Consider the following 26,181-nt stretch of genomic DNA (forward strand, 5'->3'; position numbering starts at 1 on the left):
GATCTGAAACGTTTGCAGAGTGCTAATCATTAACACACTGCTTTTGAAGGCAGGACAGCCTCTTTCTTTGCTGACTATCTCGTTTCCTTCTATTGGGTCCTGCCCTGTCCTAGTTTACTTTCTGTTTCTCCCACTCGTTTCCAGGCATCCTTCCGTAAGGCACACACTCGAAGTCCCGAAGAGCCTCTCCCTCTCTGCCGGCCAGCTCAACACTTCCCTCACTAACCCTCCTTTTTCAAAATAAATTCCTGACTTATTTTTCCAACGCCTCTCCCTCTTCTCACCCCACCCCCCCGGGGTGTATGTGTGTGGGGGAAGCTCTCCTCCTTCCCAAGTAACACAGGAGAATGAAGTACCAGTAAGATCTGTAAGAAACTGTAAATAAAAATGCGTCCGAGAGGAGGAAGAGCCATAAATGTGGAGGCAGCCAGACTTGGTTCTGCATCCTGGCTTTGTCCGCGAGCAGTGAGGCTTTGGACAGGTCACTTCACTTCCCTGAACCTCAGCTGCCTGGTCTGCCAGATGGAGATAATAATGATGCGGTGCTTCCAGTTCCTGCAGCACAGGAAACACTCCACACATGTGTGCTTTCTTCTCACCACTACTACAGCGGTTATCATGTAAACTCTTTGGATAGGAATGTCACCTCCCCTCTTCCCCCAGTGTCCAAGGAGTAAATAAGGACTCAGTGCTTCTCGAAACTACAGCACGGTACCATAAGGAAGGCTCGGATGCCACTGCGGGCTGATGGCAGCCCCTGGGAAGCACCTCTCAGACGCAGCATGCAGCACGGAGCAAGGGGGCTCTTTGCAGGCGTTTCCAATCACAACACGGTGCTTGCTCTGGACACCTTACCTGGCAGCCCAGCCTCAGCCACAGGGTCTCCGCACAGGCTACCAGCATTCCCAGAAGGAGGCAGCCAAGCCCCAGACTCAGGAATTTACAGCCAACTTGCTGCACTGCCCCCCACGTCTCTTCTCACTTTTGCTCAGTCTTGAGAAAAATGAAAAGCAACAGCTTCTCACGAATAAGGCAAGGGCCCTGCCTGCCATGAGTCACCAGTTAAGGCCTGTCCCATTTGTCGACTCTCCCAGAAAATGACACAAAACACACAAAGTCGGGTTCCACATCTCAGGCTGATTCACGAGGGTGTGCTTCAGAGCTGGAACTTTGGGGATGGGAGGCTCACCACAGCCTAGCCTGCCAAGAGCCTCTCTTCCAAAAAAAAGAAAAAAGAAAGAAAGAAAAGACAGAAAAGAAAGAAAACCATCTGAACCTTTCCTAATAAGGTAATGCCACATGCCATTTGTGGTTTCGAATTGCTCAGCACTCTGGGATCATATGACACTCACTGCCCTCGCTTGGAGCTTGTGTGAGGCTCTCCAGGAAGACGAGGGCGTCTTTGGTGTGCCTCGGGGGGATTACAAATGAATGGGGAACATGCTCTGCCGAGGAACCCCACATTCTCCTGATTAGCCACGCTGCCTCGCACCCCTCCTTCCTGCCGCCCCCTGCAGGCCTCTTGCTTTGCAGACCTGGGCGTCAAAGCGCTCAGGTTGCTTTGCAGGCATGCCTTCTCCTTCCCGGACTCCGGACAAGCTTCTTGAGGGCAGAAACACTCCTTTATTGCTTTTGTCTCACCCTGCTATGCTTATCACAGCGTAAGCCACCCAGCGGTTACTCAATAAATGCTCGAGGACGGGACAGTGCTGAGAATTTTACAGATCAGTAGGCGATCACTTTATACCCTTAACCCTCCAACTTATAAATCAGCAGGATTTCAAAAGCTGGCTTCAAAGGAGGTTCTTAGGGAGCATATTTTCCCATAGAAACAGCGGTATAACTGGGGGGTTAGGTTTCCAGGCCCACTCATTTCTCAGAATATCCCGTCCATATTTATACACCCTCTTATTGAGCCAGACTCACATCAGACCGGCAGACCACGTGCAGAACAGACTTCAGTTCTTTCCATTAACTTTAATGATTCATTTTAGTTACAGCATCAGTGATTTGCACAGATTTCTTCCCCCTCTTACTGGATGCATCTCCCTATTTTAGGACACTGTACGTTGGTAATGATCTATACATCAGATACATGAAAAATAACATTAAGACAGAGTTATTTTTCTTCATCATTTAAAAAAAGGTACATGTACGTTTGTTTTTCCTTCTGTATTAAAATACTTTTTCAACAGTTTGTAACTACAATTATTATTTGGGCCACCCAGGACTTTTCCAAACATTTTACACACACGCACACACACATCCTTATATATTCATTCATATTAACCTATTTCCAAAAAAGATTTGTAGTGAAAATCACAACCTCCATGACTGGCCATTTATATTTTTGTTACACGCACACATATATATGCATTAAAATATTTATTTGCCACTGAATCAATGACATTAGCCTTTAAAGTAAAATCTACAGTTGTTCAAAAGTAAGGCAGAGTCTGTAGGAGACTTTCTTGCTGGGGCATAGGGAGAACGTTTCATGGTCTGCCTCTGGGAATGATGCTATATGTACAGAAAAAAGCTTTCTGTGCCTCAGAGAGGAGGACAAACTCCATCAGCTGCCTGGCCCATGGTGAGGACAGCCTGTGGCCTCGCTGGCCAGTCTCCTTCAGAGCCCGCAGTGTGGCCACTCCAGAGAAGCACCGTTCCCTGCCCAGGGTGGGGCCTTCCAGCAGGTCAGGGCTGCTGTGTTTGGGACCATGAGTACCAAAGTTTTACCTGCTGTTGCACCTGCTCCCTTTACTGGATCCCTGGACATTTAGGTCAACTAAACGGTTTTACCTTGGCCCTTGTTCCCCATTCAAAAGTACCCCCCAAAAGATAATCCTACATATATTCCACATGAAAAGCAAGATATCTCTTGTCTCTCTAAGACTGACAGAAAGAATTAACCTGTGGATGACCCTAGAAGTGGGAAAACCAGAACAGCAAACAGGACGATCTTGCAAACGTAACGTGCTAAACGCATGCATGAAACATACCTCACTCCATCTTCTGGAGTTCACGGTGGCCTTTCTAACCCAAATCAGCATTTAGCACAGCAAAACAGAGATGTCAGGTTAATGACTGTGAAGCATGACAAGTACCAGTGCATTTGTATTGCAGCTGTCTTTCAACAAGTTACTGCCAAGATACAAGTAACTGCCCTTTCTTCTCCACCCCGCTGCATGGCGCCTGGCGGTAACTCATTATGGCCCATCCTTGAGTGACTGGGCCGACCCTTTAATGGGAAGCTCTGAATAATGGACATTCTCGTTAGCAGCCCCTTTCTCCTATCAGCTCTTACAGAAAATCTAAGATATGTTCCTTTACCCTCCCACCATTGGGAGAAATACAATTTAATCGACATAGCAATTAATTACCCTACATTCACCTTTCCTTGGTGTTTCAGGATGTTGCTCTGATTCTAGCTCTGATCAGTGACAAGGGGACCGCTGTCTAGCTGTAGCAAATATAAGAGACTGGGCTGAATGTACTTAGATCCCAACAGACAACTTTGAATTATGATTACTTACTTTCAAAAATTTCACACATGAACAGAGCATTGTTGTCTCTGAAAAATGTGAAGTGCACAGGGGTGGAGTTCATAGGTTTTATGTAGTCAGATCCCAGTTATTTGAGCTATTATTCTAATTTAAGGATGGCAGATGTGAGGTCTCTTCCCTTTCCTGTGCCCACGGCAGACATCACTAATGGATCACAGCATTCTTTCTTGTTGGGCGCAGACATGTTAATTAATAGCACTTTTCAACACCTGGCTCCAATCAACTGTGGGCGGTGCATATGTTGAAAACAATTAGCTACTCCGGTTCAACTGACTTCAAACACCTTAAGTTATGTAAATGTATGCAACTGACGGTTGACTGAGGTATCACTACTTTCTTAGCAATGTTCCGATTTCTCTTTATTCTCAGCTGGTCCCGTGACTAATCTAGCTACAAATATTAGCTATCACCCATTGCCTTTACTATGTGCCAGGCAGCCATTAGTCAGTGCTAACTTATATCCCTATGTCCTTACAAAAGTCCCAAGGCAGAGAAGGGTAGCGTAAATCCAATCTGTATTACAGCTTCTAGCAACTTTCTCTGGTGACTCCCAGGCTGAATTAGTGGCCTCCTTTCGGTGTCCTCCAGGGCCACCACTGCACTGACCTCATTGTACCACAATGGCAAGTTCATGCAACTGTCTTCCCTACTCAATGAAGACAAGACCCACGTCTTCCTCATCTTTGAATGCCCTACACCTGGAACACAGCTGTGTCCATCGTGGGTGTTCAGTGCATATGTTGCAAGAATTTTTTTTTTCAAAGCCCCTGTTTTCAAACACTCGCAGAGCTTCAACTCAGGCAGGTGCTACAGTGAACAGGAGCCGGGAGCACTGCTACCAAGGGAGGGAGGTCATTTACATCATAAAGCGAGGTGTGCTGGTCAGGTCGGGCCAGGCAGAACTGAGGTAGCGTCAGGGTAGCCCCCAGTGGGCTTGTGTAAGTCTGCCCTTGGCCCGGCCCCTGGCCCCCACTTCCTCCCTGCTGAGCGCTGAAAGTGCCATGCTCACTCCCTTGCTCACAGCTCTTTATTTGCCTTCAGGCTTCACTGCCTTTTTTTTTTTTTTTTTTTGCCTTTCTCTGCCCAGCACACTGGATTGTGTTCTCCCCGGTTGTACAATCCCAGCACTTAGTCAAGTGTCTGGGCAGTGGTGCATGAAGACTCCTTGAAGGGACCTGTAGTAAGAAGAGCACTGGCCTGAGTCGGGAGCACAGGGAGCTGCTTCCAGAAGCGCCCTGACAGCCCTGGGAGGTTGTTTCTGTACTTAGTACCGGGAGAATGCCCGCCCGGCAGGACAGGTGCCGTGCCTTGAGAGTGTCACTGGATTTAAACTCCCTTAAGTTATCACTTCTCCTTTCTGTGAGGCTGCTGTGTCCAGAGCTGGTGCTGTCACTCTAGACTAGCCCCAACCCCTTTCCAGCCGCCTCGGGCCCCCCTCTAGCCCTCTTCGTGCAGCCCATTTTACTGCAACACATGAGAACCTGCTGTCTGCTACCTGATGTGACCCTTCCAGCATCAGGCTCCCGAAAGGGCCCACAGGGCCCTGTGAGCTCTGACTCCTGACTATCTCTCCAGCTTGCTTCTGACCGCGCCCCCTCCCATGCCCGAGCTCTGGCCACACCTGAACTCACCCTTCCTGCCCCCACCACAAACGTCCGCCTACTGCTGGGGTCTGGTCTCCAGCTCAGGGAGCGGCACCGCTCTCTGGGCAGCTGCTCATGCCAGGCGCTCTGGAGTCGCCGCCCCCCCCCCCCCGCCCTCGCCCCACTGCACCTCCTCTTCTATCTCCTTGTCTCGCTTTCTCTGCTACGCAGTATTTCTCAACTTCGTGTGCTTTTATCCCACTGCCACGAACGCAGCTGGGATGCTGAGCAGACGCCCACTGATCTCTTTCACACTGTGACAGCTTCCTAGCCAGTCTACCTGCCATCGGAACTGCACGAATCCATTCTTCACAGCCAGAGTGATCTTCCTGAAAGACAAACATATCGTGTCCCTTCCCTTTTTAGTCTTCTTCTATAGCTTAGACATCACTTCCTCCAGGAAGCCTTCCTGATGTGCTCCCATAGCATCTATAATTCTTCCATTAAAACAAAAAGCGTGCAAAAGAATCCCCCAAACCAAAAAGACAATGCCTGTAGGTCTTCTCCATTAGAAGCAAACTCCATGAGGATCTACCTTGCTCTCCTCTGAACAATGACATATTTTATGATTCCCTCTTACCGGGCACTCTAACCTGCCACTCAATAGCCATCTCTGCCTTCTGCTCTGCTGGCAGAACAAGGGCACCCTTTCCTCATGTGACCAGGGTAAATCCAAATTGGTATAGGCCACATAAATGACTCCATCTCATTTTTAAAGGATGAGTTTTGGGGTGGGCATATGTCCCGCTTCTGCCAATGACACGAGAAGTTAGCTGGGGGTGTGGCACGGGTTTCTAAAGGTCTCTTCATTCTTAAGGAGAGATGCATAAGAAGCAGTTCTCTATGTTCCTTGGCATCGATAAAGGACGAGCTGCCTGCAGCCTTTCTGTGCCCATGAGGAGAGCTAGCTGATGCTCTGAGGATGACATAACAGATGGCAAGAACCTGATACTGATAAGCTACTAAACTGGTCAACTGGAGAAAGCCTGCATCGGAACTGCTTTTTAGATAAGTTGGATTTTCTCTTACTTGTAGACCAAACAGATCTAACTACGTAGAGCATTTTTTTCCACTTTGTCTTAGAGGTACTTAGGTATAACTCTTGTTTCTTCTGTTCCATTATAGGCTTTCTGAGGGCGAGGTTTACATTCGATATATCCTCGTACCCCCCAAAGGCAGCACGGCTCATCTCAACCCACTCCTGCACTTGAATGAAGAGCCCACAGTGCCTTCTGGCTCCATACTGGGAGATCCCAGTACTCTTAAAAAGGGTCTTGCCTTCTTCAAGGGCTTAATTTTTTGTTTCTTTGTTTTTGTTTGTACTTTTTAAATGTCTGACATAGAAAGAAACATCAACAAAATATAAAAGCTTTACAGCCAACTTTAGGAGGCTAACCCTATCTTATCCATCCTTATACACCTCGTAGCACTGAGTACAAGCTTTGTGCAAAGTGGATACTCAAAATGTTTGCCAAATGAATAATTTAATTTGCTTCTGGTGAGTCAAGGGCACTTAAGACTTTTACAGAGTCCTAGGGTCATAATGATGAACAGTAATTACCAACAAATGTGCTAAATATATCCCGATCCAGGGTGTCACTAGTGGTCAGTTCTTGTTTGTTTATAGGAGAACCATGATACCACCAAGATGCCAAGGCTTTAAGCTGGCACAACAAGCAGAACTTACAATGCCTATTGTAGAGTGAGCCAGAGACTAAAGTTCAATCCCCTGGTGAGTGTGCACTGAATGGTCATCCTGTCTGGGCCGGGCCTTCAGGCTACAACCAGCCGAGACAGTGCCCACTGTCCTCGAGGGGCTTAGCATCCGGGGGGAGGGGAGAGAAACACAGAACTTCCGAACAGCGCAGTAACTGTTGTAAGAGGTAAGGTAGATGGTGCAACAGGGACCCCAGGCCGCCCCCCTGAGCTGGGAAGACCCCCCAGAGGAACGTGCGGACGGCACCCAAATGCAGACGGGGAGTCAGTTCATCAGACGGACAAGGAAAAAAAAAGGGAGTAGCACCATGAGGCTTCTAGTTCCTAAGAAGTCCGTTCTGACCGCATGCTGGGGCGGGAGAGACGGCGCTAGAGTCGGGTACCAGCTGGGAGGCTGCGGCAGTAACTCACTACTGAGTAACGGGCTTCTCGGGCTCGAACCAGATGGATGACAACTGATGTCGGACACGGGCCCCAGGAGCTTGTGGTGCTGTGCCTACTGCTCAAAGGATGACAGTGCTGGACGCCAGCCTCCCACCGTCTGGGTTTGGGCTGGGGAAGGGGTTTGCGTTGGAGGCAACGTGGTATAGGTGGTTTAAAATTTCTCTTTGCTTGTAAAATACTTCGTTAGAATGAAATGCAAAAAGGAGTAGAGTAGAGTAACTCCGTTGAACCTGGGGTGTGCGTGCGTGTGCATACATACACACGTGTGATACAAAGTCCTGCCTCCTCAGTCACCCCTATTCCATAGTTAGGGGAGCTCAGGGTCGGTTCTGCTCCCAACATTCCTGCTGCTCCCTCTGTGACCAGCTCAAGACTCTTTGACTCATTTTTTTCCTCCTGCAAATCCCACGAAGGATCTGGACCTTGACATCTCTATAGTCAACACCTACTCTGAATTTCCAACTTCTGGCAGCAAAATGGTTTGGTAAAATAGCCTTAACAACTGACTGCAGAATAATCCCTACTGTGAGGCTTCGGATTCTATGGAGCTCAGCGTCTCACTGAGCTCCCCCGGCTGAGGTTAAGGAGTGCCTCAGCCCACGTGGGCAGGCAGAACCCGGCTATCCAGAGCCTCAGGCCCTGGGCACCATCCCGCCTACTGTGGTGTGACTTTTCTAAGTGTGCCATCGTGAGGAAGCACGTAGGAAGCCCTGTCCTAGATGGGAGAAAGAAAAACATCCACATGAGTCCAAAATCTCCTTTGGCCTGTCACTTAAACGCCTTCCTATCTCTCAAGTGTCCACTAGCTCTATTAATGACAAGGCGAACACCTGCTTCCAGCTACCTCCTGGGGAGGTGAACACGGAAGGTGACAATAGGGCCAATGGAGCAATGACGGGTGGGGGCCTTTGTACCTGTGCCCTCCACCTCGCGCCTTTCAGCCTACCTGCGGACCTCACCCTATTGGCTGTCACCTACCCTTCCCACAGCTCCAAACCCTCACTCTATCTCCTTTAATATGCATAATTTTGGTCACAGTGGGGGGAAAAATCTTGTACTTAGAGGGAGAACTATTCAGAAGGAAAAACATTGCTTTCCTTGAGAAGGCTGACCCCAGGGCCTCTAGTTCATGCAGGCCCCAGGGATGCTGACAAACTCCGAGGAAGATTTGAGATGGATGGCTCAGTTCACGTAAAGAGAAAAAGCAATAATGAATAGAAGGTTACAGAATCACAGGTGTGAGGAGGTTTCAGTCTGACTTCACCTGGGTTTCCCACTGCAATGACACATAAGAAAACCAAGCAACCAAACCACTGGGACTGAATTATTATACCTGGAGAATGATTAATGCAGCCTGGGTCCTGTTTTCCTTCCTCAGAGCTTACTGGCACCGTGACAACCAAAAAATATGACCTGGTAGCAGTGGCCAGCTTGCTCACCGGGGAAGCAGGTCCTCTGCCCTTCGTGTCCCCTGGCATCGGCATGGTGTCAGGCCTGGGCAGCATGCTTGCTCAAGGCTTGGTGAGTGCCCTCTGCACGTCAGAGCACACATGGATGGTGCAACACGGAGGGTTGGCCCGCCACCCCGGCAGCCCTCTGGCCCTGGCCTGGAGAGGCTAAACAGATACTGCTGGACACCACGACAGCAGAGCAGACGAACTCAACACAGGCCTACCAGAAGCATGTGACGCAAACAAAACGAGCGGAGATGCTCCCTGTGGAAGTGTTTCCCGAAGAATTTATTACCAACAAAAAGTTAGGTATAGAATCCTGCTCAGAGAGCAGCATACGTGTCCCATAACATTAATGGAAGCTAGCAGAGGTGTGGTTTGGGGTAGAAGGAGTAAGAAGAACTGTAGAGCTCTTCCTCCACGAGTCTCCTGTGTTGGCTATCAGTCTGAGAACTATTCAACTCCATTAACACTTACCAAGCACCTGCCACATATATATATGAGTGCTGCAGGAGGCGGCACAGGACAGTGGCTAAAAAGGAACTTGGCCATCGTGCGGGCCAGGATCTGTGTCCTGACTGCTCCACTCCCTCCCTGTGTGACCTCAAAAGCTACATCACCTCTCTGTGCCTGGGTTGCCTCGGGTAAATAGGGTTATTGTGGGAGGAATACTTAAAGATCTTAGAATAATGCCTGACCTGTGGTAAGTACGCAGTACTTGTTGCCTATTATTATTATTACTACTACTACTATTATTATTATTACTACTACTACAATCTTTCTGCACCTCAATTTCCTCATCTAGAACTAGAAAATAGACATAATAAGCAAACCTATCTCAGGGTTGTTGTGAGCATTAAACAGAATGATGCAAGTACGGTGTTTAGTATAGTAACTTACACACAGTAAGTGTGCAATAAATGCTAGTCATTGTTATTCCTAGAAGATTCCCCCCAAATTATTTTAAAAATAAGACACACAGATCTGAATGAAGATCCATGCAGCAAAGAAATCCTTTCTTTGAACAATGTCAGCAAGGAACATTTTGTGACAATGCCCCCATCACCCTCCTCCTCCGAGTTCTAGTTATGAACACGACACCCAGCTCTGTGCTAATTAAGCTCCGTGCTGACTCCCCGGGGAGCTCTGATATCCCTTCAAATATTCTAGGCTCCCCTTTAACCTGATATTGACATGCCATCCAGTCTGCCATTTAAGGGACTACTTAAAATTGTGGCTTTGTAAAACAGGGAGCAAGCCACAAGGCTTCTGGAGCCCATCCACTTGGCTTGGAGGGAACAGAAAAACGGCGTTGTATGGTATCAAATACCAGAAGTAGCTCTCATAGCTGCTAACCTTGTGGAGCTCATCCTCCACCCGGGCCAAGAGCTGAGCATGCTCTGTGCATGACATCACTGAGACAAGGGCCCTGGCAAGTTCCAAGGTGCTGGAGGTGTGAGCAGAGCTGTGGGCTCTAACCCATACCTGGCTCCAAAGTCCTTGCACACAAATCCTGGAACAACTGCTTCCCTCCCCAAGGAAACTCCCCAAGTTATCCAAGGGCAACTAGTTTCTAATGATAAGATAACTCCCACTGATATTCAATGCTTTTTTTTTTTTTTTTTTTTTTTTGCTTTCTGCTACTTGGCCAATCACGACATCTAGTGGCAAGTTGAGCACAAACATGGGTCTCCTTAAAAGGCCAGCGGGTGGCACACACACAAGAATGCTCAGGACCGGGAGATCTGATGGATCACAGCCAAAGTGAGGAAACTGAGGCCTAGAGTCAAAAGGAGAAGGAAGCCCATGTGGAACAGCGCGGAAAGCCTAGACCATGGCGTTAGGTGCTGGATTCTGGTTCAGACTTCACCTAAATTCTACCCTCAGCAAGATACCTCCTTCAAGCATTAAAGAGTGCTTGCTGGTCACTGTGCCCGATGGTGGGGACAGGACGATATGCAAGGATGACAAGTCTCTATCTTCCCAAACAGGAGAGGAAGACACTTGCACAGGATTCAAGACCACCACCAGTTAACAGGAATTGCTGACTTCGCGCTGCCAAGTACTGCGGCCGAGCAGGAGGGGCTGAACACGTCTAATCCTTCCAACGGCCATGGGATGGCAGTGCAACTGCTACTCTTGCTTGAAAAAACGAGCGGGAGAACATTTCAGCTAAGAGCAATCCACCTAGGGCCCTGAGACCTTTCTAAGCTTCCGAAAAATGAGGTTGTTGGACTAAACACTAGGGCTGAAGGCCTCTTTCCAGCTCAGTGCCTCTTCTAGGATTTGGGGAACTAGAAATCTAGGATTTGTGGGACTAGAAACAAGGTCTCCTGACCAAGAATCTCGTGCTCTTTCTTCACACGCTGTGCTAGCTGATGATTACTAATAATGACTGGTTGTTATTGAACGCTCACTCTGTACCATGACCTGAATTTGTCTGAACTCATGCAATCCTCTTAAGAACCTATGACGTACCTTTAGAAGGAAAAATAATACCTGAGTAAAAAAATCATGCTCTCAAATGGTTAGAAAAAGATAAAAGAAAAAAAGTTCCAAGATAAATGGAGAAGCTTCTAACCTAACCCAGTTAGGGAATTCTTAACAACTGCTTTGCCTCTGTTTGATCTAGTCACATGGTGGGTTAAAAGTACTTATATATCAGCGTCCTCAGGCTCTCCCAACTGGCATGAATAACGGGCCCAGACAAATGGTGGTTCAAAGATGAATGCCTGTCCAGGAAAGCAGGGAACACATTTCTCAACAACATTACTTTGGGGTAACTCTGGGACTCCGGAAACAGCTATGAAGCCTGTAAGGCCAAGTGCCAGGCAGACTTGACCCTTGGATTTTATTTATGATTCCAAATGAATGAAGCACGTTCCAGGAGTGCCACTGAGTACATCAGGGGTGAGCAAACTCTCCAAAATGGTACTGTCATCAGCCTTTGTTTGCTCCTCCCTGGGGGTATGGAGGCAGCACAGGCTTTCACGGTGGTGGGGCGATCAGGCAAACCCCTGCAGGGATTCTGTAAATGGAGGCAGGAGTTCATGGGGACCTGGCCGTGGGGCCACAGGAAGCACCCCCAGCTGTTTGCAACAGGACCATTTCCTTCTGCACCTGGAAAAGCAGCCCCTGCGGGACCCGGTGCTCCCCACGTCTCATCAGGACCTCCCTTGCTTCCCTGGTCAGGGTCTCTAGAGTGATACTAAGTGGGCCACAGTGAGAACATAGGGGCTGGAGTGGTCAGCCCAGAATGCTCTGCTACCTTTCTGGGAATGGCAAGATCTCACTTAACCTCCTAGGTCTAGAGATCAACACCCGCCTGACCGGGCCACCACCCCTGCCCCAGGCCAAGTCTGCCTCTCAAGGAAACTGCTACACTCCCACAGTACCTAGCACAGGACTGTGATCCCAGATTTGTCTGTCTGTGGACTGTGAACATCCTTAGAGGACAGACTGGGTGGCCCATCTGTCCTTATGCACTCAGTACCTAGCACTAGTGTCTGGAAAGTAAAGCAAGGAATTCAGGGCTGGGAAGAGGTTTAAGAGGTCAGGGTGTCTGAATTCCTGCCCAATATAGAATTTCCCTCAAAATATCATTACAGAAAAACATAAGTTTTAAAAGGTGTGTGTGTACACATGCATACAGCTCTTCCTCAACTTTCTGTGGGGTTATGTCCCAATAAACCCATCATAAGTTGAAAATAGCATTAAGTTGAAAACGCATTTAATATACCCACCTACCACTGGACCACTTTCTCACACCATACACAAAAATTAACTCAGAACTGATTAAAGACCTAAATATGAGACCTGAAACCATAAAACTCCTAAAAGAAAACATAGGCAGGAATCTCTGGGACGCTGGCCCTAGCAACGTATTTATGGGTGTGTCTCCTCAGGCAAGGGAAACAAAAGCAAAAATAAACTATTGGGATTACACCAAAATAAAAAGATTTTGCACAGCAAAGGAAACCATCAACAAAACGAAAAGGCAACCTACTGAATGGAAGAAGATATCTGCAAATGATATATCTAATAAGGGGTTAATATCCAAAATATACAAAGAATACAACTCAACATAAAAAAAACCCAAATAGTCTAATTTAAAAATGGGCAGAGGACTTGAAGAGACATCTTTCCAAAGAAGACATACACAGGGCCAAAAGACACATGAAAAGATGCTCAACAACACTAATCATTAGGAAAATATAAATCAAAATCACAATGAGATATTACCTTATACTTGTCAGACTAGCTACTACGAAACACAGGAAATAGTGAGTGTTGACAAAGAGGCAGAGAAAAGGAGCCCTGTGGTCTGTTGCTGGGAATGCATACTGGTGCAGCCACTGTGGAAAACAGTAGAGAGGTTCCTCAAAAAAATTAAAAATAGAAATACTATATGAGGGGCGCCTGGGTGGCACAGCGGTTAAGCGTCTGCCTTCGGCTCAGGGCGTGATCCCGGCGTTATGGGATCGAGCCCCACATCAGGCTCCTCCGCTATGAGCCTGCTTCTTCCTCTCCCACTCCCCCTGCTTGTGTTCCCTCTCTTGCTGGCTGTCTCTATCTCTGTCAAATAAATAAATAAAATCTAAAAAAAAGAAATACTATAGGATCCAGTAATTCCACTACTAGGTATTTTCCAAAGAAAACAAAAACACTAACATGAGGGGCGCCTGGGTGGCTCAGTTGGTTAAATGTCTGCCTTCGGCTGAGGTCATAATCCCAGGGTCCTGGGATGGAGCCCCACATCGGGCTCCCTGCTCAGCAGGGAGTCTGCTTCTCCCTCTGCCTCTGCCTGCTCCTCCCCCTGCTCGTGTTCTCTCTCTCTTTCTCACTCACTTTCTCTCAAATAATTAAGATCTTTAAAAAACCATTCATATGAAAAGATATATGCACTCCTATGCTTAATGCGGCATTATTTACAGCAGCCAAGATACGGAAGCAACCTAAGTGCCCATCCATAGACGAATGGATAAAGAGGATATGGTAATATCTATACAATGGAATATTACTCGGCCATAAAAACAGAATGAGATCTTGCCACTTGTGACAACATGGATGGACCTAAAAAATACTATGTCAAAGGAAATAAATCAAACAGGGATATGCAAACACCGTATGATTTCCCTTATATGCGAAGTATAAAAAACAAATTAACAAACAAACAACCACAGACTCACAAATACGGAGAAGAAACTGGTGGTTGCCAGACAGGAGGGAAATGGGGAGTAAGTGATATGGGTGAAGGTGATTTAAAAGGATACAAACTTCTAGTCATAAAACAAATAAGTCACGGAGATTAAAAGTACGGCACAGGGAACATAGTAATATTGTAATAACAACGTGATGACAGACGGTGACTACACTTGTCGTGGTGAGCGCAGCATAGTGTGGAGAACTGTCGAATCACCTGAAACTAATATGATATTGTATGTCAACTACACTTTGATACAAATAATTAATTTTTTTAGAAAGCTCGTATTTTAGAGGGACAGATTAGAAACAGTTAAATAAACAAAATTAATAAATTAAATAAAAATAAAGGTCTGAAGGAATCTCTGGTGATGAAATGTTCTGTATCTTGATTGTGATGATGGCTATACGGGTGCACACATTTGTCAAAACTCATCAGACTATATATTTTAAATGGGTGTTTATGTGAATGATACCTTGATAAAGATGATTCTTAAAAAAATAAAAATACACCAACCTACCCTCCTAAACATACTCAGAACACTTACTTAGCCTACAGTTGGGCAAAATCATCTAACACAAAGCCTAGGTTATCATCAAGTGCTGACCACCTCATGTATGTATTGAAAACTGTACTGAAAGTGAAAAACAGAACGGATACCAACATATCTGCTGTTCACCCTTGTGATCACGTCCCCGACTGGGAGATGTGTGCGGCTCGTGGCCCCTGCCCAGCAGCACGAGTCAGTACCCTACCACACAGTGCCAGCTTGGGAAAAGATCAAAATTCAGCGTACAGTTTCTCCTGAATGTGTATTGCTTTTGCACCATCGTGAAGTTGAAAAATCATAAGTCGGGGACTGTCTGTACATGCACGAGTGACACCCTTCTAGGACATACACGGGTGCATGGTGGTGAAGACTCCAAGAGCGAGACTCACTCTTTGAGATCTTTCTTTGAGAATTAGCCACCGACTTTTTTTACAAGATTTTTTCCTGATTTTTCAAGAAATACCAGCTACTTAGAGAAAAATGCATAACATATATTAACATGGATAATAGGTTACAAAAGTTAACATGTTGCTCTATTTCCTTCTAATATTTTCTCCATGAGTTTTTAAAGGAGCTGAAATCACACTCGATGATACAATTTTATAGTTTGCTCCTTTTCAGCAAAGGCATTTCCCTGTGTGATTACAAAGTCTTCATAAGCACCATGTTTTAAAACTTTTGACATAATTTCAGACGTAGAGAGAAGTTACAGGAATAGCAAAAATAGTTCTCTTTCACCCAGATTTGGATTCCTCAAATATCAACATTTTGCTATATTTACTTTATTATTTATTTATTTTTTTAAAGATTTATTTATGTGAGAGAGAAAGTACACAAGTGGGAGGGGCAGAGGGAGAGGGAGAGAGAAACTCATGCAGCCTCTGCACTGGGCACAGAGCCCGACGCGAAGCTCAATCTCACGACCTGAGTTGAAAGCAAGAGTGGGACGCGTGACCGACTACGCCACCCAGGCGCCCCTACTATATTTACCTTATTCCCTGCATTCTCCCCTCTAACAGAGAGCATGAGAGAGAGAGAGGTAGACATGATATTGGTTGACCGTTAAATACTTCAGTGTGTCTTTTCTACAAATAAAGAGTTCTCTTACATAACCACACTACAATTAGTGAAATCTGGAAACTAACACTGATATACTACTATTATACAATCTAGAACCTTATTCAGATTTCGGCAATTGTCCCAGTGATGCCCTTTACAGCAAAAGAAAACTCAAAATTCCACAGTGTGTTCAACTGTCGTAACTTAGTTTCCTTTACTCTGGAATGGTTCCTGAGTCTGTCTTTGTATCTCCTGATGCTGACTCTTTTGTGTAAAGACCAGTTATTTTGTGAAATGCCCTTTAGTTTGGGTTTATCAGCTGTTTCTTCCTGACCAGATTAAGGTGATGCACTTTTGGGCCACAAAAGTGAGTGTGCATGATTTTTCATGATTTTGGCAAGATTCCATTTTATATAAATATTCCCTTATTGTGGAATTTGGGCCATTGTATAATTTTGCTATAATCCCAAAATAAAGCTCTTTCTTTTTCTTCCTATCAGCTATCTACCTATTGGCTTCTCTCCATTATTTCCCATATTAACGATTAACTCATAAAGTTAAATGAATGAATTCAGGCTATTTTAAGAGTATTTTAAGTGTTAATACATTACTAACCTTTTTCTAAAAAGATCCTGTCAGTTTGCAGTCCCATAACTGATAAATGCCTCTACTCCACCTCAGGCTAAGTGGCCTTGCACACTGCTACGTTGTGAGATATTTTTTGATTTGGAAAGACAAAAAATATTGCATTGCTGTGGTAGCAGATTTCCTCTTAAAGTACGGCTAACAAAGGGTGTTTGTTGGTCCTCTCATGACACTGGACACATTCATTTGCTTCTGTGTTCCTTCATTCAGCAAATGTTCACTGAGTGGTCAACTGTGTGCCAGTACTCTTCTAGGTGATGACATCAAGCTCTTAATGTAAAGAAATAAACAAGATAATACAGGTTGTGCTAAGGGCCGTGAGATTCTTCAGTAATAAGTACCTGGAGGGGGTGCTCCAGGTGGAGACAGCCTAGGGCCTAGTACTTTGAGAAAGAGCTGGTGTAAGTGCAGCTGGGGAGCACGGGGGGGAAGGGTCACCCATTGGGTGTCTCTCATTTCATCCCACACTACTTACCAGGAAATTGCACCAAAATGTCTGCAAAACACTGCCCTTGACTAAAAACATGAACCCCTATTCTGCCCTATCCCAAACACCCACTTCTCAGTAGCAAACACTGCCCTTCTCCTTCCTGTCTGTCCTAGTCAGCAGAGTCTGAACTTGAACGTGTTGCAATTTGTGAATAATAACGAAAGCTTGAAAATTCTCTGAAATGAGGAGGGAACTTGCAAATCATTCTGGTGTTGCTCAGTCTGGCAATTACCTGAACATCAAGGAATCATTAATGAATCAGGCTGTCTCCACATCAGATTAATGGTCCCTTTCAACAGTGAAAAGGGGACAGATGACGAAGAAAGGGGCGTGTGTGTATTCTCCTCCAAATAACAGGGGTGGTGGCTGCAGTCATAGGCAACGAGGGTGTAAGTTGTTCACAAAGAAAAGCAACCAGCCTGTGCTGTGGACTGGGACGAGGCCAGCGGGAATTCTGGCTCCCCAGGCTCACGCCCTCCTCCCCTCTGAGCTTTGTCAGGTGCCTCAGGAGGCAAGAAACAAGGGCAATCTCCCAGGAACTTATCCTGGGGGGAATACATCCTCCCAGTAATGCCTACTGAGTGCTTAGAACAACTGGTTTCCATACACTGGGTGCAAAAAGCAAACAGATGATACGGTCAAAGACATGTTTTCCTTACGTAAAAACTGCCTGAGATGAAAAATTATATACAATATATACACTTATGATCAAGTCACATATTTTTTAAGAGATTCACAATAATAACTTACAAGGTGTGTGCACACTCTTCCCTTTCCCATCCTTCTTTTAGGAAAAACAGCCCCAAGTGCGCAATGAATCTGATGTCTGAGGAATGAACAGCCTCTTAACGACGCCAGCCCTCAAATCTGAGATGCATCGCAGGACTTCTGAGGGCAGAGAAAGGAGAAGCAACTATCTAAAGCATTACTAATAAAAATACTGTGTATCCTCCACTTGGTGGAGGAACATCGAGAACAATGGAGATGATGAACGCTCACCCAGGGTCGCGACCTACCACTTGGTGAACAAAAGACAGTAGAGGAGATTTCTATTATGAAGGTTCTCATGAGAGAAGACACAACAGAAGCTAAATAATCAGGTCAGATCTTGTGATTAAAAGCAGGTGAGTAATTAACAAAGGATTAATAAAGGTGTCAGGATAAAATCACTTTAACAAAAGATGAAATATATGGGAAGGTTTTTATATTTCAACTCTTGTCCTTCTGTTTTGCATTTTGGTTTTAAAAATATACAAAAACTGTAGAAAGTAGTAGTGAAGTAAGTAATACCTTGTTGGCCTAATTGTGACAGAAAGTGACTGTCTGGCAGGTGTTAGTAGCAAGGGTAAATAAATACACTGAGGCCAGAAATATAAACTAGCAGGATGAACTCAAAAGATTCCAGTGTTGGCCACGGGGACCTGCGGTTCGTAAATTAGGATCACTAATACATATCCAGTTGGTGGTTGATATTTTCTATTTTCTGACCGTTTTTGTCTCTACCTCAACTTCAAGGGCTAAAAGGAGGCTCAATACTGGTAGTAATTTTCCATAATTAGCCTTGGCGGAGAAACCTGGCAAAAAAAAAAAAAGTCCACCATAGTTTAATAGGTGTGAGCCTTAAACCTGGTAGCATTTTAACCATTTTATTCTTTACAGATAGAAAACAAGCATTTAAACCTAAGTTTAGAATACTTGTTTCAAGGCAAAAGAAAAGAAAAAAAAACCCCGAAAAGTCTTACAGACCAGGTCCCTTTCTCTATCCTGAGTCATCACAGGCACGATTTCTTTCCAGATTATCAGTCAGAACAAGGAGGAGGCCTTAGTCCTTAGAGGGCTCGTTTTAAACAATTCTCTAGTTCTCCTCCAGGGGGCAAAGTTGGCCAGCATTTCACTGGAAAAGGAAATTCCTTTCAAACTTGGATTTTCACAGAGCGCTATGAAGATAAGATATTCAAGTACAAAAAGGGCCATTTTCCCTCCTCTCTCTTCTTTTCAATACATTGAATTCTGACCGATTAGCAAAGCATTCCAGCCCTTTGTGCAAAACGAGGGAAGGGATTTGATTAAGGGCAGTGGGCAGAAACACTTTATTAGCGTAGTCCTGCAGGTTGGCAGGCCTATTCTCCTAAAACTTGAGATCACCGTGATGGTTTTGCCAATGCTGATACAGTTTCAAGGATATTACCTTTTTTTTTTTTTTTTTTTTTAAGGAGAATTTTGCACTGGGCCTATTGTGGCCAGCTGATGCCTTACACAGGATTGCCCCCTACCCGGCTCCTTTGCAGGGCCTCCTTCTGAGCACCCACAAAGCTGCTGGAGGTCTGAGACCCCGGCCCTGCTTTCCTGCAGGGAATAGTGGATCCTTTCCACCTTCCGAGGGTGTGTGGTGGCCAGGAACGAGCCCAGACAGCAATTCCTCATTGGGCCTTCGTCCCCTTCCCTGAAAGGGTTAGATGCTCCCAGGGGAAACTCAGGTAAAGCTGCAGAAGAGGTCACACACAGGGGCAAAACCTGTTCTCAACATTGGAACAAACTGGAATTTTAGTGTCTCAGTAATAGCAATGACAGGGTAGAGGGAAGACCCGGAGTGTGTGTGCCAATTCTCCCTGGCCTATGAACAGATCTAGTTTCGTGGAGCCTGAGCCTTATCAGAAGAATACAAAATTAGGACCAGCCCATTAGCTACAGGGTGTGAGAAGGGGCCCCTGGGGGTGAAGGGCCCCGAGGCTTGAGCACCATAACCGTCAGGAGCTCCACGGTCATCCCTGCTGGTTGACGAGTGTGGAGGCAAGCAGGCTTCCGCGGGCCTTGTCCACAAACATGGCAGTGGTCATGTGGCTCAGTTTCTGCCTCAGGGAGTGGACTCAGGGGCTGGGAAAGAAAGACTGCGGGGCGCCTGCGTGGCTCAGTCATTAAGCGTCTGCCTTTGGCTCAGGGCATGATCCCAGCGTTCTGGCATCGAGCCCCACATCAGGCTCCTCTGCTGGGAGCCTGCTTCTTCCTCTCCCACTCCCCCAGCTTGTGTTCCCTCTCTCACTGGCTGTCTCTCTGTCAAATAAATAAATAAAATCTTAAAAAAAAAAAAAAAAAAAAGAAAAGAAAGACTGCAAGGTGGTTGGTGGCCGAAAGTGTCCCCTTGGGTTCCGCACCCTCTTCACCCTGCCCCAGGCACATCACAGGTGCTCAGTAAACACGTTCTGACCAACCCGAGTAAGGGGTCCCCTCTACCTGTTCCTCCCTTAAGGCCACAGCGCCTCCCTTTTCTCTGGCTTACGGGCCAGGCTTCGGTGTAAAGGAGCACTCCTGAACTGTCTGCGGAGGCGAGAAGTCACGCCCAACGACAGAGCGGGTTTCCTGCTCACAAGGGTAATTCATTCACCTCAACATCAGGCCCACAAATGATGCTGCTGCTTCCTTCCATCAGACCCTGTGTCAAGCACGGTGCGGGCACCTGGGAACGATGCCAGGAGCCCAGAGCTCTACCGCCTCAGGCGCGCCCGTCGCCCCAGGAGACACGTGTCCACGGGCACGCCCGCACAGTCCTGCTAGAGCGACCGAACCTCCGTGATCAGGAACGTGAGCTCCGCCACAGGCCAGCGAGCCACCCTGGCCTGACCAGCCTCGGCCCCCGTGTGGGGCCATCCTGTTGCCTCAGACCCAGCCTTCTCCCTCCTCCGGAGGCGGAGGTCATGTCTCCTTTCAAGACCTCCTAGGGCTCCACGAAGGTACCAACTCTGCCAGACTTAGCACGAAATAAACCGATCTGAATTTAAAGCAGCCAGCCAAATCTAGCTATGTTTGCATATTTTCACAGTCCCTGTAAAAATAATACATAAATTTCTCCCAGGCTAGTGGCAAAATCACTTAGCCAAATCTTAACAAGGAAACGAGAGGAGGCCTAAAGAAATGGCAAGTTGTTTAGTTAATGTAGCTTGCTTTCGTACATGCTACAGTTTGGTATTTATAAGCAAACCCGCTCCAAAATGTTCTTGTTCTTTCTTGAACAAAACAGCGGGAACAACTTCTTACATATAAAAGTGTCCTCATGAAGCCATTTGTCGCAAGGAAAAAAAAAATGTTCTGCAAATTCTCACCTGTAAAATGAAGATGATATTGTGATGGGAAGAGCGCAGCCACCATTATTTGGGTGTTACCTGCGAGCCAAGACTGCGCTGCACATTTCATTGGGGATCATTTCACTTCATTCTCTCAATGACCCCGTGCGGTGTTACCCTCATCGTGTTAATGCAGAAATTGAGGCTTCAAGAGTAAATGACCTGCCCAAGGTCGCACCTTGTCCAAGGTATTCAGTGGTGGATCTGAGGCTGGGCAAGCTGAGCTTTATTCTTAGCCCTTGAGCCTCGCTGCTTTTGCGACCGAAAGTCACTCTGTACACAAAGAACTCCTAAAGAACTAAGGAGCTTTGCAAGGTATTTTTTTTTTAAAGCAGGTAGCTGCACACATTTTGACTTTTTTGCAAATTCCTATTTGATCAAAAAAAAAACTGGAGAATTGGGCGACTTTTTCCAAGGCTATAAGGATGTTTAAGAAATCAATGCAACAGTCAAAAGCAAATAATAATAGCTACTATTTATTGAACCTAAACGATGTGACAGGCCGCTGTGCTGAATTCATTACCTGAATGCCTTCCCTTAATCCAGCCAGCTAAGGAGGCACCTGGCGTTACTGTCATTTAACAAATGAGGAAACGGAGGCTCAGAGACTCTGCTCAAAGTATCTCAGCAGCTAAGGAAAGGCCTGAACTCTGGTCTATTTGCCTACACTATGCACCTCCCTGCTGTAAGTGTGCACAAATAGAAAAAATGTTCTAGCTAACAGCCTATTAAGCTATTTCGTACATCTAGATATTTGAATGGCCAAATGGGAAGCACTACATCCTTCCAGGCCAAGAGAAGAACACAGGTGAGCAATGGTAGGGGAGTGCAGTTCTGCCCTCACAACCTCTGGCTCCAACATCATCTGGGGCATGAGGGAGGGCACAGAAGCGGGGGGATGGAGGAGGAGGGAGCTATATCCTGCCATCTTTATAAACAGCCAGCAAAGATAACACAAGCGCATAAACCAGGTTCACATCTGGATACACAATGTCAAGTCCTGCCAGGGGAACCGGTCCAGTGATGGAATTGCCCAAAATGTATTTGATACATTCTTAGGCCATCGTCCCCAAAGAGATTCCAACTCTGACTCAAGCGTCTTGCTAGCATGTGTCACTTGCTCATCTGGGACTCTGCCTCTACCAGGGTGTGGGGGACCTAAATGCAGGGTGACCCACCTACCACCACAGCCACCCAACCAACCCGCACATGACAAAGGAGCGCACCTTGGCAGAGAGGTCAAGTGCACAGTGCTGGGGCCGGAGAAAGCAGGAAAGCCACTGACTCCAAAGGAGGCTCAAGCACAAAAGAAAAGCTGCAAAAAAGCAGGGGTAGGGGTGGTGCTTGTAGAGCACATTCTGCAAGCCTTGATTTTTCAGAGTTCATAAACTACGGATGGAGCCTCAATTAAAAATCCCCATGAAGCATGGCAAATCAGCTCTCAGAACAAGAGAAACTAGTTAGGGTCATGAGCGTGAGAAACAGTGGTTGAGCACGGAGTTTCCAAATGCTAGCTTTCTCTTGGGGTTGTAGCCAGAGCCCTTTGGTGCCATGGTAGGGAAGGCCTTCCCAGAGGCAAGGCCAAAGGCTTCTCTGGGGTCTTAGAGGCAGGGTGTCAGTGGAGGCCTGCCTCCATCCGAAATCTCTGCCACCCGGGCAGATTTTCAGAGAATGGGGTACACACACACACTTCTGACCCATTAAAGGGAATGTAGCAGGGAGCCAGGCTTGGCTTTGTAGAAGCAACACCTTCCCAGCACCTCCAAGTTATCTGAAAATCGGAATAAGACATGCAGGAGGGAAAGAGGGAGGTAGGCAGCTCCCCATGCTTGCCCAGGTTTCAAGCACAGGATGAATGGCGGCTTTAGGGGTGTTAAAGAGGAGTTCCTTGTACTAGCCAGGGGTTAACAGTTACTCTAACAAGATGCTAAAGTGGAAGTTTCCACTCCAGCATCAAGATTCAACAGATGGGAAATTCCAAAGCACCGGGCCAGACCATTATGTGGAAATTTCTAAGAAGTTGACCTAGCTGGCTCAAAGATCCATAAGGAGGATATATAAACAGGTTCAGGGCAGTGGAAAGTGATGGAGATTCCTCAGAAATGCTCTGATTCCTACCCTCCCTCCCCAAGATGGCTGGGCTGGAGGGAGCTGGCCTTTCACTTCAAGCCTGGAGAAAAGGGTTTCAAAGGCAACATTTGGAAGGCTTGATATGGGTCTCCTAGAGTTTGGGGACTGGTAGGCGACTACTGACTGAGGAACCAAAACGTGAGGGGGACACTAAAGAGGCCTCTGGTGGCAGAAGAGAAGGCTGTGTCAGGGAAAGTGGCGGCTCAGCCCCTCCCCCTAGGGGGTTGAAGGTAGTGTGAACTCTGGGCTCCAGCAATCCCAGCCTTGGTCTCCTTAAAACAGGTTTGACCCAACAGGCTTCATTCAGCCTGAGGGTGGGAGAACACGAATGGAAACCAGAAGCTGCTGGCTGACAGTCGCAGCCAGCAGAAAGAGACATACTGCGTGAGTGCTGGGAGATCCAAATGGAAAGTTCCAGCAGAGAGTCCTTGAAAAAGCCATGGAAGCAGCCAGGAGAGAGAGTGTGTCCATTTACCCATCAGCCAGGCTCACAGGGCCCAGTGCCAGGTGGGACAGTAGCAGTCATAAGAACCTTCCTCTCTTCCTCCCCCTCTCTCTGCATCACCTGGAGAGGCCTGACGAGGTAGGCAGCTGCAGGACGGGGAGACCCATACTGGCAAGATGGAGGGGAAGTCTTCTCGTGGAGTGAATACTGACTGTTTACAAACCAGACTGAGCATTTCCAATTTCCAAAGTGAATGTGTATCTCCGGTGTGTGTGTGTGTGTGTGTGTGTGTGTGTGTGTGTGTGTGTGTGTGTGTGTGTGTGTGTGTGTTAAAGGGGCCACAGGACTTCTTATTGCCTAAGAATAAAGAGAAAAGGTCATAGGCTTGATCAAGTTTTTTTTTTTTTTAAAGATTTTATTTATTTATTTGTTGAGAGAGAGAGCAAGCACAAGCAAGGGGAGCTGCAGGCAGAGGGAGAAGCAGGCTCCCCACTGAGCAAGGGGCCTGATGTGGGTCTCGATCCCAGGACTCTGGGATCATGACCTGAGCTGAAGGCAGATGCTTAACCAACTGAGCAACTCAGGCATCTCGGCTTCATCAAGTTATTAAAAGGAAATGGGGGAAAGGCACACCTCACTGAAAAAACTTTAAAGGAACAGTGGGAGACCCTATAGCTGGGGACGCCTGGGTGGCTCAGTTGGTTGAGCTTCTGACTCTTGATTTCGGCTCAGGTCATGATCTCAGGGTCGTGAGATCGAACCCCATGTCAGGCTCGGTGCTCCATGTGGAGTCAGCTTGAGATTCAGTCTCTCCCTCTCTCTTTCCTTCTGCCCCTCCCCCAGCTCATGCTTGCTCTAAATAAATAAATAAATATCTTTAAAAAAAAATACAGCTGTGTCTTAATTAGCTGTCAGGTCACGTGTGCAATGTAGTAGTTACAGCTCATCTTTGCTAAGCACAGATTATGTGTCAGGCTCGAGACCAAGGACTTTACAGATATTATCTCATTCAAGTCCCCCTAACAACTCCACGAGGCAGGTGACCCTTTGACAGCTAAGGAAACTGTGGCTCAGAGAGGTTAGGTCACATTCCTAGAGTCACACAGGTGGGTAAGTAAAGCAGTAGCCTGGACTCAACCTCAAGTCTGACATCTAATCTTGAACCCTTTTTATCCTCACAGATGAGTGGTTTTCAGCAGAGAGTGGTGACTAAAGCAGGGCAGGAACTTGGGTCCTGCCCAGCTTTCCCTCTTGGGAGTCCCGAAGCTAGAAAACCAAAGAGCAGGACTCGAAAACCCTCAACTGCATGATCTGAGCAGTCTTTTCCAACTCTGGGATTCTATGATTCTATCACCTGTGGGTGGAAAGGTGGAGAGAGGAAGACCCACGCAGCAGACGTGGGGAAGAGGAAAAATACGGAGTTTGTATCCTGTGTTCTCAGAGAGGCAGCCGGAAGGAGCTGGTTCTAGTAGGTGCTTCCGTAATAGACTGGAGGTTCACGGAAGTATAGTCCTGTGTAGAAATAAGTGGTTCACATGATGCAGGTAAAGCACTTAGCACAGGGCGTGGGACCACAGTCAGCATTTTGGTAAATGGTAACTAGAACTGTAAAAAGTTTACACACATGCCTAAAAACCTCACCACGCAATTTACTGCATCAGCCACTGACATCACTGTGTTCCTTCCATAGGGAGCTATGCGTATCGTGGACACTAAACTTTATTAGTTGAGCCAAGATGAGAAACAAATGCATAAGATTACGCTGGCCGAATCTAAAACAATTTAAGTAAGCCTGAGCACTGGCTCTTAAACAGTAGGGGACCATGGAGTCCTCTGAGAAAATGATGGAAACACAATCCCTTTTTCCAGTAAAAAAAGAAAAGTACATACACACAATTTTGCAAATAATTATAGCAGTCCATTCATTGATTCGTTCAATGGATTACAGATCCACTGGAGCCCATTCACTGTCTCCAGATTAACAGTCACTCCTCTAGATTCTGGGGATGCGGCAGGAGATCTGCAGGCCCAAAGCTGCCTACCCGACGCCATGGTGGGGTCACCCATCCTTCATCTCTCCATATGCTCATTGTTACTAGTCTTGATCATGAAACCGACCCTGGAATAGATAGTCAGCGTAACTGAAGCTGAATCTAATTTTAAACCTTTCCAGTTTACTGGACACCCCCCCGCCCCCAATTCAGAATTCCTAAAGCGGTGGACTCTGGTGCCTGAAAGTTGTATCTGCTTGGCATGCTCTTTCTTCCTTCTGGTAACGAAAGTCTTCCTTTTTTTTCTTTTCTTTTCTTTTTTTTTTTAAAGATTGTATTTACTTATTTGACAGAGACAGCCAGCGAGAGAGGGAACACAAGCAGGGGGAGTGGGAGAAGAAGAAGCAGGCTCCCAGCGGAGAAGCCCGATGTGGGACTCGATCTCAGAACGCCGGGATCATGCCCTGAGCCAAAGGCAGACGCTTAACGACTGCGCTACCCAGGCGCCCCTTCCTTTTTTTTTTTTCATAGAGACCCCATTCTCTGGGATTCTGGTGGGGATCACCCTCTCTCAAGGGCCACATGAACAAACCTTGGCCAAACAGATACTGCTTATTGCCTTCTGTGTACTTCTGGCCAAGTTGATTCAGGCAAGGAATCCAAACTGGGCCAGCTATGATCCCTCCTTGGTACTATTGTTAGAACAATGGAAGAGAGAAAGTCTCTTTTCACT

At 46.6% G+C, this 26,181-nt stretch overlaps 1 protein-coding gene across 6 annotated transcripts in view; it reads right to left on the reverse strand.

Moving 5' to 3' along the window:
* The window catches only part of GNG12 (G protein subunit gamma 12), a 125,457-nt gene that overhangs the window by 44,795 nt on the left and 54,481 nt on the right, over positions 1-26,181 (reverse strand). The gene's annotated exons all lie outside the window — the stretch shown is intronic.

Source organism: Ursus americanus, chromosome 12 (genome assembly GCF_024610735.1).
Source record: "Ursus americanus isolate L20-20 chromosome 12, mUrsAme1.1.p, whole genome shotgun sequence".
Lineage (NCBI taxonomy): Eukaryota > Metazoa > Chordata > Mammalia > Carnivora > Ursidae > Ursus > Ursus americanus.